Below are 15,427 nucleotides of genomic sequence, written 5' to 3' on the forward strand. Positions count from 1 at the left end.
CATAGACAGTGAATTCCAGTTCATTGCACCTGCCGCATCCTCTCCCATTTATTCCGCCCATTCACCAACCCAAGCCACATACCGACCACAGCAAAGCTGGGGCCCTCTCACATCTTCGCGGAAGATCATGGATCTGGGAAATTAAGCAAGCAACCCAGGTCAATGCACGTGGCACGGAGTCGGAGTGGGGATACAGGTGAGTGGGGAGTGTTGTCACTTCGAGAATTAATAAGTCCCACCTGTTTTCACAGGAGGACATAGTAAAAGAAAAAGCAGCTCTATTTAAAGAGGCCTTATGATCAACACTTTCTCCTAAACCATTACCTGAAGTCAAATTAACTGGTTATCCATCCCCTTGCTGTTTGCGAGATACTTGCACCACACCAAAATAATGAATTAACCGTGGGAAGCGTGGGGGGGGGGGGTCGGTGGGGGGGGGGGGTCGGAGCAGCCAAGACATGAAAGGAACTAGTTCAAATGGAAGATTTTGCTTTTATTGTTCTCCCTATGAACATCTGCGAAGCAGCTCAGGCTGTGCCCCTGCATGAAAGGCGCCATGTAAATGCAGGTAGCGCAGCTGACGCGTGGACGGTGTGAGCCAGCATTCTGAGCATGCCTCCCCTGAGGGTTCTGCACCTCAGGGCTGTCTTGCCACGGGGCAGACAGTCGGTCCACAATGTGCGAGGCTGTTTCACACTGCCAGCTGCCACGGCCCCTTCAGGGAGCACACCGTTGGCCCTGACACACTACTCCTGTCTCTCCGCGGCTGGGAAAACTAAAATTAGATCTCCCCCACGTTATTTGATTGGCCATTTGAATGCAGCCCTTAAAATGAATGGGACACATTCTCTCCTTGAGTTATGGAGACTGGTGGGAGATCTCAGCAGATTTTAGAATGCAGATTCTTTCCTGTTCTCTAGTTATGGCCACTGAACGCTCAATTTCCATTCAGTGGCATTCATTGGGCATCCACTGAGCTTCTCCCCATCATCAATGCAAATCCATCCTATGAGTCAGAGCTGAGCTGTTCCTCTCTTTGAACTTGTTACCAATTCATTTTACAATGACTCTGCTGGTACCAGGATCCAATGTGTGTTAATGCCCACCAAGTAATCCTGGTACAGACTGACAGCCTCCCAAAGTACATTTTATAAACACTGACCCACTTCCAATGCACCAAGTACACACACACACACACACACACACACACACACACACACACACACACACACACTCACACACACACACACAGACACACACACACACACACACAGACACACACACACACACAGACACACACACACAGACACACACACACACACAGACACACACACACACAGACACACAGACACAGAAACACAGACACACACACACAGACACACACACACACACTCACACACACACACACACACACACAGACACACACACACACACACACACACACACACACACACACACACACACACACACACACACACACACACAGACACACACACACACATCATGTATATGCACCGTCACACTTTGAATTATATCACTGATGTACTCCAAATGTAAAAACTAACTTTTTGGGGGGAAGGGATCTATGGGTTACCACAACATCGAGGGCTGAATGGCCTGGATGGTGCTGTACTGTTCTATGTTATTGTGGATTCCAGTTCGTTCGGTGGACCTCACGAAATGACGATACCCAAACTTTCGTCCCGGTCAGACTATTTTTATTCTGCAGAATTGTGAGCTATCTGCACAAGGCCTCACAAAGATGCTCTCTCTAAAAAGGCTGGAAGAGACTGAACTCGTGTTTCACAGCTTGCCTTTGTTCAGTTTACACATGGGTCAGGTTACATTTGGCCCAATCAAAAGTTTACACAATACATTCGTACCCAATGCGATTGCCTCTTACACAGAATGTGTCCCATTAGGTTACAACATAAGATTGACAGCCTCTTAAGAGACCTGCTTGTTGATTGGTTCAGAGTAAATTCCTATAGTTAGTCATAGTGCTAATTGGTCCTTTTGAATGGCCTTGCCCGCCTTACTAGAATACTGCAAAATCTGGCTGCTCTCACTGGCTTTTAACCCCTACCTTCCTCATTATCACAGTCCAAAATATCCTATATTATTATGACACACTTCCAATTGTAAGCCATATGTAATAACAAGTTTATTGTCATACAGATTGTTCAATGTACGCATGCATTAAAGCTCCTACTTGCTGCAGCCACACTTGTACATGAAGGGTAAACAAATAATTAAGTTAAAAGACAATGAATACATAAGGTAGCTCGATGATAAATATTCATGGTAATCCTCGTGCAAAAAAAAATCAATGACTTGCTATAATGGCGACAGTATTTTTGTGGTATGGTGGCAGTTCGTAATTGGTGTAATAGGAAGAGGTTCAAGAGCCTGATCACTGTTCTCGAATCTGTTCTTGAACCTCGAGGTGCTGGACTTCTGTCCAAAAGGAATGGTGGGAAGAGGTTGTGATCAGGGTGAGGGGGACATTTTGTGATGTTGGCTGCATTTTTAATTTAAAAAAATTTAGACATACAGCACAGTCCTCTCAGCCCCCGGGGGAAAACCCACGCAGACACGGGGAGAACGTACAAACACCTTACAGACCGCACGGGATTGGAACCCCATTCACTGGCCCTCTAACAGTGTTGCATTAACCGCTACGCCAAACCGAGCTGCCCAGTTGGGCATTCTTGAGGTAGCGCCTCAGATAGATGAATTTGATGGGTGGGAGGTCAGAGCCTGTGATGGACTTGGCTGTGTTTGCTCTCTTCTGTAGCCTTCTTCATTCTTGGTCACATGAATAAGTAAACCCGGTTGTGATTCAATCAGTCAGTATACTTTCCACAGGGTACCTGTATCCCACAACATGCAGAATCTCCTCAGAATCTTTAGAAAGTAGAGGCTTTGTATGCTTTCTTCATGCTTGTCTTGATGTGGTGGTTTCAGGGGAAGTCTTCTGAAGTATAGATTCTCTGGGACTTGAAGGTTCTGATTCTCCAAATGGCATTTATTCGTTTAGCTTTAGCAGTAGCCAGGAAATGTATAGCAATTACGTAGAAGAATGAAATTGAATTCAATGTTCAAAGATGGCATACAGAGTTGAGATCTTGTATTCCTTTGGAAAAGATAAAATAATTTGTATTATATTTACTCTTTCTTTATCAAAATGTGGAATCCGTACTTGAAATGTGTGAGTTTGGAAATATAATGGATCTTTTAGATGGGATTGGCATTCTCCACGGCATTAAATAAATTATATAGATATATATATATAGATATAGATATAGATATATATAGATATATCTATATCTATATATATATATAAACTCCTTTTTTATACTTTTATTGGGGGTCGATATTGGGGGGGATGGGATGGAGGGAAGGGGAGGGGGAGGGGGGTATATTGGGGGAAATTTTTGTAAACTTTAGTCTTTATTTGTTTTTTATATTTTGCTTAATAAAAGGTTTTTTAAAAATGCGGGCAGATACATGGTCCCTCCGCCTCTCCTTCCTAACATCAACAAGATGCTCCTTGGTCTTGATGATGTAAAGAACAAGATTGATAATGTACTCATTCCTGGGACGAGTTTCTAACCATGGTGTATGTGGACCATCAGTCTCTATGGATTTCCACTTCTGGAGAATGCATTCATTATTGGCCTTTCAGTCAAAAGTGAATGTCCTCATGTTTGGTCACCTTGATGTCATCTGCCAAACCGGGCACCATTCTCTGAATCTGATGATACCTCATGGTTAGAAAATTTGAAAATGCTGAAGTTTCTTGGCAAGGAAAGTGGGTCCACAGAGAGAGAAAAAAAATCAGTTGAGGCTACGGGTTCAGGATTCTTTATCGGTGTGTGGTGAGATGCAGGGTGGGGTGGGAGTGAAGAGGACAAAGGGAACTGTGATATGATAGAAACCAAGGTGCTCCAAGCTGACACAGCTGAAGTAGGGGGATAAGTGCTTGTTCACCACTGCTGATCCGCCTGGCAAACAATGGAGATGCCTGTAAAACACAGAATTCACAAATAAAGAATGGGCTAGAAAATGGCAGATGGAATTTAATGCAGAAACATGTGAGATGTTGCATTTTGGAAGGACAAACTAAGAAAAGACTTACACAATAAACAGTTGGGCACTGAGGAGTGCGGTAGAACAGAAGGATCTGGGAATAATTCCCTGAAAGTGCTCTCACAGGTAGATAGTGTTAAGACCTTTTGGCACATTGGCCTTCATAAATCAAAGTATTGAGTACAGGAGTTGGGATGTTATGGTAAAGTTGTAGGAGACATTAAGGAAGCCAAATTTGGAGTATTGTGTGCAGTTTTGGTCATCTAAGTACAGGAAAGATTGAAAAAGTGCAGAGAAGATTTACTAAGATATTGCTCGGACTTCAGGAACTGAGTTACAGGGACTTTATTCCCTGGAGTGTAAACGAATGAGGGGAGATTTGATAGAGGTGTTTAAAATTATGAGGGGAACAGACAGAGTAAATGTAGATAGGCTTTTTCCACTGAGGGTCGGTGAGATCCAAACCAGAGGACATGGGTTAAGGGGGAAAGGGGAAAAGTTTAGGAGAAACATGAGAGGGAACCTCTTCACACAGAGAGTGGTGGGGGTGTGGAATGAGCTACCAGCTGAAGTGGTGAATGTGGACTCAAATTTTGTAAGAAGAATTTGGGAAGGTACATGAATGGGAGGGCTGTGGAGGGCTATGGACGGGGTGCAGGTCAATGGGACAAGAGAGAGTAATAGTCCGGCATGGACTAGAAGGTCTGAAGGACGTGTTTTTCATCTGTAATGTTCAATGGTTCTAAGAAGACAAACTCTGGCCCTTTTTTGCCATGTGATTCATTCTAGTTTTTGAGTCCAGGGTTATCAGCAAAATCATCAGCTGAACTGAAAGCAGCTCTGGGGCAATTCTCCCCATTCAGAAATGTGACCGAGCTCCAGGTTCAATTCATGTTCAATTCTAACCCAGCGTTAACGATAGGCTCAGTTTTAACATTCAAGAAGAATTTGGTCATAGATGGGAGAGGAGTGGAGGGTATGGGCTGGCTGCAGGTCAGTAGGATAAGGCCAAAAAAAATTGTTTGGCACAGACAAGAAAGGCCGAAGGGGCCTGGAGTGTTCTGTGGTTCTACGAGAATGCTGGAAATACTCTGCAGATCAAGCAGTACCTGTGGAGAAAGAATAACTGAGAAGGATGGTTATTTGAAATAGTTAAATTGAACATTGAATCCCGAGGACTGCAGCATTGCTGGGCAGAAGGTGAGGTGTCCTTTCTCAAAGCTCACATGGGGCTTCAATGGAAAAGGGTGGGAAGTCAAACGCAGAGAGGTCAGGGAGGGAGTGACCTGGAGGTTAAAGTGACAGGGCAACAGAAAATTCAAGGTCATCCTTGTGCAAAGCTTTCACTCCCCTGCTACTGGGCTTCCCAGTGCAGAAGGGGTCATATTGCGAATAGACCAAAATGATTCAGCTGGAAGGGCTGTTCTGGTAGCTGGACGTTGGGGAGATGCAGAGTAAAACCAGTGGGTGCTGCACCTCCTGCAGTTGCTTGCAAATGTGTCGTGAGAGCAAGAGCGAATGGTCCCTTCAGGTGGTACATCATCTGCAGTTTAATGGGAAGATCCCATGAGTGCTTCATTTCCTAACTCTGTATAATTTATTGTTTCCATTTACCCCTCAAATGACATGTAGAGATAAAATAATGTGGGTATGTTCCTTTCTACTTTATCATCTATAAACAGGAAGAATAATTGCTCAGAAAACTTTCTTGGCTGAGCCATCATTTGCCTGTTAACCCTCTGTAGAGATCATTGAAAGAATCTAAGACTTGTTGATCCAAACCAAGGCTGTTATTATCAAAAGACAGGAGCTCTTCACAGGTGGCTGACCAGTCTGGAATGATCCGACCTGGCTAGGGACACAACCCTTTAAGGCCCAGACAATAGGTGTGGCTTAGCTCTCAGCCAATCGCTGTAAGCACAATCTAGATACAGTAACTATATACACTATGTACATTGGTGATAGATCTGTACTATCACACCCTCTGAAAGCAGCTATATTCCCATAGATATCTCTAATGCTTGATATACCATTGGGGAAACTCCTTACAAAATCAGATGAGAGAACCCCTGGAGAATTACCCTCTCCTTCCATGAGTGTACACGAGGTCTATTTGGAAGTGTGTCAGCCACTCATTCATCAATCAATACTCATTCCCCACTTGTCTATCCGGTCTTCCCACGGTTAGTTCATTTTCACCATGGTGCAGGTCACCTTTTCCCCCTTCATCAAGAGTCAATACAATGGGGTCAGCCATTGCAGAACACCCATTGCCAAAAAATTCCATTCCACCCCTGGCATTCGAACCCGTCATATTCATGGGCTGCCAACCCAGTCCTGCAACAGTGACCCACCAGTGACAGGAACTCAACCCCCTTATTAGCTGACCCCTCCACTTGCTTCCACATACCATGAGACGCCATTCATATAATTAATACACATCGCACAGTAAATATCCCACAGTGTAATCACGACACATCCTACATTGAGCAGCGCACTATTCAAATTTATTTGCTCCCATTCTAACCCTTCAAAGCCACGTCCTTCCTGTAGCATCACCCCTCCTGGAATATTTAGAGTCAGTCAGCAAGTGAGTGCTCCTAATTAATTCTTCAACCCACGCTCCCAATCAGCTAACGTCTTTCATTATTTTTCCCGACAGACTATACTGGTGGGAGACAGCGGAGTGGGAAAGACTTCACTGCTGGTGCAGTTTGACCAAGGAAAGTTCATCCCAGGATCATTCTCTGCTACGGTGGGAATCGGATTCACAGTAAGTTGCTGGTGGTGGTGCCCGGCAGAGGTGGGGGCCTCCTCTTTCCTTCCTGTTGCTGTGAGGTCAGTGAATGGCCCAGCTGGCCAAGGGTGATGTTTTACAGATTAAAACACAGCCACGTGTTGGGCTAAAAGAACATAGAGCACGTTGTGAAGGATACTTTACATGATTGACACCAGAAGTAGAGCAAACGCACGCACATTTTCTTGCAATGTGGATGTCGCTAACAATGCCATCTCTCAACCCAACTTTGGTGGGAGGGTGCTGATGACTTCTGAAACGATTGCAGTCCATAGAGTGAAGATCCTCCCACATTGGCCACATGATGTGGTCCAGCCACGAGCAAAAGGTGGCCACAAAATGCCAAGTACTGCCTTGCATGGATGGCATCCATCCAGACTGCTTGGCCTTCTGGGCTGTAAAGGTCCCAGATTTGGGACGGTTCTATCATGAAAACATTGGAATATCAATGAAACAAAGGAGGAAAGAGATCAAGAGACAAATGGATGTTGGCAGAATAAGGAAATGAGAAAAAAAAGTGAAAATGTACAGTATTTATATAGGTACTGCATATGCATTGCTAATCTGAATGTGTGTTATGAGAGGATGAGTGTTTGCATGTTTTAGCATTAAAGATAAGACACTCTATGGTTGGATGATAATAAACTTGAAGTTGAACATACATTCTAACGGAGACATATGCAACTGCAAAGACTTTCATGAATGATGACCACTTGATAAAACCCAGTGGATATATGTCCTGCAGTTGAATGACTGTGCAAATGACAGACCATAGGGCATCAATAGATATCCCACAATGTAATGAGTACACATCCCACAGTAAAAATCTTAGAGTGTAATCAGTTCAACTCCACAGTAAATATCCCACAGTATAATTAATACACATCGCGCAGTAAATATCCCAGTATAATCACTACACACCTAACAGTAAATATCCCACAGTGAAATTACACATACCATAGTAAATATAACAGTGAAATCACAACACATAATACAGTAAATATTCCACCGTGTCATAACTACATATCCCACAGTAAACATCCCAAAGTGTAATCAGTAGACATCCTACAGTAAATATCTATCAACGTAATATCGACACATCCCACAGTAAATATCCTACAGTGAAATCACCACACATCGCACTGTAAATATCCCTCAATGTAATCACTACACATCCCACAGTAAATATCCCACAGTGTAATCAATACACATTCGGCATTAAATATCCCACAGTTTAATCACTACACATCCCACAGTAAATATCCACAAATGTAATAGCTACACATCTAATAGTAAATATCCCATAGTCTAATGACTACACATCCCATATTAAATATTCCACCATGTAAGGGCAACACATCCCACAGTAAATTTCCCACCATGTAATCACCACACATCCCAGAGTAAATATCGAACAGTGTAATCACCACACATCCCACAGGAAATATCCCTCGTTGTAATCAGTAAACATACCACCGTAAATATACCTCAAAGTAATAGCTACACATCTCACAGTAAATATACCACAATGTCTTCTTCTTTGGCTTAGCTTCGCGGACGAAGATTTATGGAGGGGGTAAAAAGTCCACGTCAGCTGCAGGCTCGTTTGTGGCTGACAAGTCCGATGCGGGACAGGCAGACACGATTGCAGCGGTTGCAGGGGAAAATTGGTTGGTTGGGGTTGGGTGTTGGGTTTTTCCTCCTTTGCCTTTTGTCAGTGAGGTGGGCTCTGCGGTCTTCTTCAAAGGAGGTTGCTGCCCGCCAAACTGTGAGGCGCCAAGATGCACGGTTTGAGGCGTTATCAGCCCACTGGCGGTGGTCAATGTGGCAGGCACCAAGAGATTTCTTTAGGCAGTCCTTGTACCTTTTCTTTGGTGCACCTCTGTCACGGTGGCCAGTGGAGAGCTCGCCATATAACACGATCACCACATATCTCACAGTAAATTTCCCACCGTGTAATCACCGCACATCCCAGAGTACATATCCCACCATGTAACAGCTACATAGGTCACAGTAAATATCCCACCGTGTAATCACTGCACATTGCACAGTAAATATCCCACAATGTAATCACTATACATCACAAAATAAATACGGGTATCCCAAAGTGAATCACTACACATCCCACAGTAAATATCCCACAGTGTAATCACTAGACATACCACACTAAGTATCCCTCAATGTAATAGCTACACATCTCAGATTAAATATCCCAGAATGTAATCACTACACATCCCACAGTAAATATCCCACAGTGTAAACACAACACATCCCACAGTATATATCCTACAGTGTAATTACCACACATCCCAGAGTAAATGTCCCACATTGTAATCATCATACATCCCACAGTAAATATCCCACCATGTAATAGCTACATATCTCACAGTAAATATCCCACCGTGTAATCTTTACACATCCCACAGTAAATATCCTACAGTGAAATCACCACACATCCCACAGTAAATTCTTCTTTGGCTTGGCTTCACGGATGAAGATTTATGGAGGGGTATATCCATGTCTGCTGCAGGCTTGTTGGTGACTGACAAGTCTGATGCGGGACAGGCAGGCACGGTTGGAGCGGTTGCAAGGGAAAATTGGTTGGTTGGGGTTGGGTGTTGGGTTTTTCCTCCTTTGTCTTTTGTCAGTGAGGTGGGCTCTGCAGTCTTTTTCAAAGGAGGTTGCTGCCCGCCGAACTGTGAGGTGCCAAGATGCACAGTTGGAGGCAATATCAGCCCACAAGCGGTGGTCAACGTGGCAGGCACCAAGAGATTTCTTTAAGCAGTCCTTGTACCTCTTCTTTGGTGCACCTCTGTCTCGGTGGCCAGTGGAGAGCTCTCCATATAACATGATCTTGGGAAGGTGATGGTCCTCCATTCTGGAGACGTGACCTACTCAGCGCAGTTTGATCTTCAGCAGCGTGTATTCGATGCCGTCGGCCTCTGCCATCTCGAGTACTTCGATGTTGGAGATGAAGTCGCTCCAATGAATGTTGAGGATGGAGCGGAGACAACGCTGATGGAAGCGTTCTAGGAGCCGTAGGTGATGCCAGTAGAGGACCCATGATTTGGAGCCGAACAGGAGCGTGGGTATGACAATGGCTCTGTACACGCTGATCTTTGTGTATTTCTTCAGGTGGTTGTTTTTCCAGACTGTTTTGTGTAGTCTTCCAAAGGCGTTATTTGCCTTGGCTAGTCTGTTGCCTATCTCGTTGTCGATCCTTGCATCAGATGAAATGGTGCAGCCGAGGTAGGTAAACTGGTTGACCGTTTTGAGTTCTGTGTGCCCAATGGAGATGAATGGGGGCTGGTAGTCATGGTGGGGAGCTGGCTGATGGAGGACCTCAGTTTTCTTCAGGCTGACTTCCAGGCCAAACATTTTGGCAGTTTCCGCAAAGCAGGACGTCAAGCGCTGAAGAGCTGGCTCTGAATGGGCAACTAAAGCGGCATCGTCTGCAAAGAGTAGTTCACGGACAAGTTTCTCTTGTGTCTTGGTGTGAGCTTGCAGGCGCCTCAGATTGAAGAGACTGCCATCCGTGCGGTACCGGATGAAAACAGCGTCTTCATTGTTGGGGTCTTTCATGGCTTGGTTCAGCATCATGCTGAAGAAGATTGAAAAGAGGGTTAGTGCGAGAACACAGCCTTGCTTCACGCCATTGTTAATGGAGAAGGGTTCAGAGAGCTCATTGCTGTATCTGACCCGACCTTGTTGGTTTTCGTGCAGTTGGATAATCATGTTGAGGAACTTTGGGGGACATCCGATGCGCTCTAGTATTTGCCAAAGCCCTTTCCTGCTCACGGTGTCGAAGGCTTTGGTGAGGTCAACAAAGGTGATGTAGAGTCCTTTGTTTTGTTCTCTGCACTTTTCTTGGAGCTGTCTGAGGGCAAATACCATGTCAGTAGTTCCTCTGTTTGCGTGAAAGCCGCACTGTGATTCTGGGAGAATATTCTCGGCGACACTAGGTATTATTCTATTTAGTAGAATCCTAGCGAAGATTTTGCCTGCAATGGAGAGCAGCGTGATTCCCCTGTAGTTTGAGCAGTCTGATTTCTCGCCTTTGTTTTTGTACAGGGTGATGATGGTGGCATCACAAAGGTCCTGAGGCAGTTTTCCTTGGTCCCAGCAGAGCATGAAAAACTCATGCAGTTTGGTATGCAGAGCTTTGCCGCCAGCCTTCCAGACCTCTGGGGGGATTCCATCCATACCTGCTGCTTTGCCACTTTTCAGTTGTTTGATTGCCTTATATGTCTCATCCTGGGTGAGGACCTCATCCAGCTCTAGCCTTAGGGGCTGTTGAGGGAGCTGGAGCAGGGCGGAATCTTGGATTGAGCGGTTGGCACTGAAAAGAGATTGGAAGTGTTCTGACCATCGATTGAGGATGGAGATCTTGTCGCTGAGGAGGACTTTGCCGTCTGAGCTGCGCAGCAGGCTTTGGACTTGGGGTGAGGGGCCGTACACAGCCTTTAGAGCCTCGTAGAAACCCCTGAAGTCGCCAATGTCCGCGCTGAGCTCGGTTCGTTTTGCGAGGCTAGTCCACCACTCATTTTGGATCTCCCGGAGTTTGCGCTGAAGATGGCTGCATGCGCGACGGAAGGCTTGTTTCTTCTCTGGACAGGACGGCTTTGCAAGGTGAGCCTGGTGAGCAGATCGCTTCTTTTCCAGCAGCTCCTGGATTCCCTGGTTGTTTTCGTCAAACCAGTCCTTGTTTTTCCTGGAGGAGAAGCCCAGTACCTCTTCAGTGGATTGCAGTATGGTAGACTTCAACTGATCCCAGAGGGTTTCAGGGGACGGGTCCGTGAGGCGGGTTGCATCGTCGAGCTTTGCTTTGAGGTTTGTCTGGAAGTTTCCTCTCGCTTTGTCTGACTGCAGGTTTCCAACATTGAACCTCTTTCTGGGGGCTTTACTGTTCCTGGGCGTTGGCTTGAAGTGAAGGTTGAGCTTGCAGTGAACAAGCCGGTGGTCAGTGTGGCATTCCGCGCTGGGCATGACCCTGGTGTGGAGCACATCTCGTTTGTCACTTTCTCGCACCAGGATGTAGTCCAGGAGGTGCCAGTGTTTGGATCGGGGATGCATCCAGGTAGTCTTAAGGCTGTCCCTCTGCTGGTAAAGGGTGTTAGTAATGACAAGCCGCTGTTCTGCGCAGAGCTCCAACAGGAGGCGCCCATTGTCGTTGCACTTGCCGACGCCATGCTTGCCCTGGATTCCTGGCCAGGTTTCTGAGTTTTTGCTGACGCGAGCGTTGAAGTCGCCAAGGATGACAACCTTGTCGGCTGTAGGGGTGTGTTGGATGAGGTTGCGCAGGTCAGTGTAGAACTTGTCCTTTTCTGCTGGTTCCGCCTGGAGGGTTGGAGCATAGACACTGATGAGGGTGATGTGACGCTTGTTTTGAAGTGGGAGTCGCGTGGACATGATTCGGTCCGAGAGGCCTGTCGGAAGGTTTTCGAGTTTGGAGGCAATGAAGTTCTTGACCATGAAGCCTACACCATGTAATCACTACACATCGCACAGCAAATATCCTACAGTGAAATCACTAAACATCCCACAGTAAATATTCCACAGTGTAATCTCTACACATCCCACATTACATATCCCACAGTGTAATTATTACAAATCTCACGTTAAATATCCCACCGTGTAATCAATACAAATCACACAGTGTAATCACTACACTTCCCACAGTAAATATTCCACAGTGTAACCTCTACACATCCCACAGTAAATATCCCACAGTGTAATTATTACAAATCTCACGTTAAATATCCCACCGTGTAATCACAACACATCCCACAGTAAATATCCCATACTGTAAACACTACACATCCCACAGTAAATATTCCACAGTGTAAACTCTACACATTACACAGAAAATATCCCACAGTGTAATTATTACAAATCTCATGTTAAATATCCCACCATGTAATCACTACACATCCCACAGTAAATATCCCACAGTGTAAACTCTACACATTACACAGAAAATATCCCACAGTGTAATTATTACAAATCTCATGTTAAATATCCCACCATGTAATCACTACACATCCCACAGTAAATATCCCGCAGTGTAATCACTACAGATCCCACATGAAATATCCCAGAGTGTAATCACTGTACATCCCACAGTAAGTATCCAGCAGTGTAAACAATACACATCCCACAGTAAATATTCCAGCGTGTAAACACTACACATCTCGCAGTAAATATACCACAGCGTAATCACTCCACATACCACAGTAAATATCCCACAGTGTAATCGCTACACGTCTCATATTAAATATCCCAGAATGTAATCTCTACACATCCCACAGTAAATATCCCGCAGTGTAATCACTACAGATCCCACAGGAAATATCCCACATTGAAATCACTACACAACCCACAGTAAATATCGCACAGTGTATTCAATATACATCCCACATTAAATATCCCACAGTGTAATCAATACAAATCCCACAATGTAATCACTGCACCTCCCACAGTAATATCCCATCGGACTTGTCAGCCACAAACGAGCCTGCAGCTGACGTGGACTTTTTACCCCCTCCATAAATCTTCGTCCGCGAAGCCAAGCCAAAGAAAGAAAGAAAGAAAGAATCACTTCACATCCCACTGTAAATATCCCATTGTGTAAACATTACATATCTCAGAGTAAATATTCCACCATGTAATCACTGCACATCACACAATAAATATCTCACCATGTAATCATTACACATCCCACAGGAAATATCCCACATTGTAATCACTGCACATCCCACAGGAAATATCCCACATTGTAATCACTACACATCCCACAGTAAATATCCCACAGTGTAATCAATACACATCCCACAGTGTAATCACTGCACATCGCACAGTAAATATCTCACCATGTAACCGTTACACATCCCACAGGAAATATCCCACATTGTAATCACTACACATCCCACAGTAAATACCCCACAGTGTAATCAATACACATCCCACAATGTAATCACTTCACATCCCACTGTAAATATCCCATTGTGTAAACATTACACATCTCACAGTAAATATCCCACCATGTAATCACTGCACATCACACAGTAAATATCTCACCATGTAATCATTACACATCCCACAGGAAATATCCCACAGGAAATATCCCACAGTGTAATCACTACACATCCCACAGTAAATATCCCACAGTGTAATTGCTACACATCTCATATTAAATATCCCAGAATGTAATCTCTACACATCCCACAATAATATCCCACAATGTAATTTCTTCACATCCCACTGTAAATATCCCATTGTGTAAATACTACACTTCTCACAGTAAATATCCCACTGTGTAATCATTCCACATCCCACAGTAAATATCCCACAGTGCAATCACTTCTCAACCTACAGTAAATATTCCAGCGTGTAAACACTACACATCTCGCAGTAAATATCCCACAGCGTAATCACTTCAAATCCCAGTAAATATCCCACCGTTTAAACATTACACATACCACAGTAAATATCCCACAGTGTAATCACTCCACATACCACAGTAAATATCCCACCGTTTAAACATTACACATACCACAGTAAATATCCCACAGTGTAATCACTCCACATACCACAGTAAATATCCCACAGTGTAATCGCTACACGTCTCATATTAAATATCCCAGAATGTAATCTCTACACATCCCACAGTAAATATCCCGCAGTGTAATCACTACAGATCCCACAGGAAATATCCCACATTGAAATCACTACACAACCCACAGTAAATATCCCACAATGTAATCACTTCACATCCCACTGTAAATATCCCACAGTGTAATCAATACAAATCCCACAATGTAATCACTGCACCTCCCACAGTAATATCCCATCGGACTTGTCAGCCACAAATGAGCCTGCAGCTGACGTGGACTTTTTACCCCCTCCATAAATCTTCGTCCGCGAAGCCAAGCCAAAGAAAGAAAGAAAGAAAGAATCACTTCACATCCCACTGTAAATATCCCATTGTGTAAACATTACATATCTCAGAGTAAATATTCCACCATGTAATCACTGCACATCACACAATAAATATCTCACCATGTAATCATTACACATCCCACAGGAAATATCCCACATTGTAATCACTACACATCTCACAGTAAATATCCCACACTGTAAAAACTACACATCCTACAGTAAATATACCACAGTGTAATCACTACACATCCCACAGTAAATATCCCACAGTGTAATTATTACAAATCTCACATTAAATATCCCACCGTGTAATCAATACAAATCACACAGTGTAATCACTATACATCACACAGAAAATATCCCACAGTGTAATTATTACAAATCTCACATTAAAAATCCCACCGTGTAATCACTACACATCCACAGTAAATATCCCACACTGTAAACACTACACATCCCACAGTAAATATGCCACAGTGTAATCTCTACACATCATACAGAAAATATCCCACAGTGTAATTATTACAAATCTCACATTCAATATCCCACCGTGTAATCACTACACATCCCACAGTAAATATCCCACACTGTAAACACTAT

The 15,427-nt window shown here is 44.2% G+C and overlaps 1 protein-coding gene across 3 annotated transcripts in view; it reads left to right on the forward strand.

The window, feature by feature from the left end:
- The window catches only part of LOC138759219 (ras-related protein Rab-37-like), a 216,775-nt gene that overhangs the window by 24,842 nt on the left and 176,506 nt on the right, over nucleotides 1-15,427 (forward strand). For all 3 annotated transcript variants that reach the window (XM_069929299.1, XM_069929301.1, XM_069929300.1), the window contains exon 2: nucleotides 6,755-6,865. The gene's annotated coding sequence lies outside the window, so the exon portion shown is untranslated. The remainder of the gene's footprint in view (nucleotides 1-6,754; nucleotides 6,866-15,427) is intronic.

This window comes from Narcine bancroftii, chromosome 3 (genome assembly GCF_036971445.1).
Source record: "Narcine bancroftii isolate sNarBan1 chromosome 3, sNarBan1.hap1, whole genome shotgun sequence".
Classification (NCBI taxonomy): Eukaryota; Metazoa; Chordata; class Chondrichthyes; order Torpediniformes; family Narcinidae; genus Narcine; species Narcine bancroftii.